We start from the raw sequence: 386 nt of genomic DNA, 5'->3' as shown, positions 1-386 counted from the left end.
TCTTACGCTGAGTAAGAAAGAGGGCAGGGACCCAGACTCTTTACTCTGACTCACCTAAATGTCCGTTTGTCTCCCCTCCTGAGGGAAGAGCTGCTTATAAGACATGAGGACCTGTCAGTCCATTCAGAGACACCTGGTAGTAACCTGCAACTTGTGTGGTCCCTAGATCACTGCAGGAAATGGCCCTCCATTGGGCCTTCAGATTTTCTGCTTGGGTTTTCTGGTTTGTCATCCTCCTTCTCCACCCCCTAGTCTCCACTCAACAGTGAACACAAAAGAAGACAGGTTTAACAGGAGTTTCATAGTCTTTCATCGTAACTGGTACAGGGTCTGTGGCTCGGTAATCTATTGCCTTTGACTCCTTCGTTTATTCTTTTTTTTTTTTT

This window comes from Herpailurus yagouaroundi, unplaced genomic scaffold (genome assembly GCF_014898765.1).
Source record: "Herpailurus yagouaroundi ecotype Mexico unplaced genomic scaffold, PumYag 187, whole genome shotgun sequence".
NCBI classification, from domain to species: Eukaryota; Metazoa; Chordata; class Mammalia; order Carnivora; family Felidae; genus Herpailurus; species Herpailurus yagouaroundi.
The sequence above is the reverse complement of the archived record's forward strand: the minus strand, read 5'-3'. Positions refer to the sequence as shown.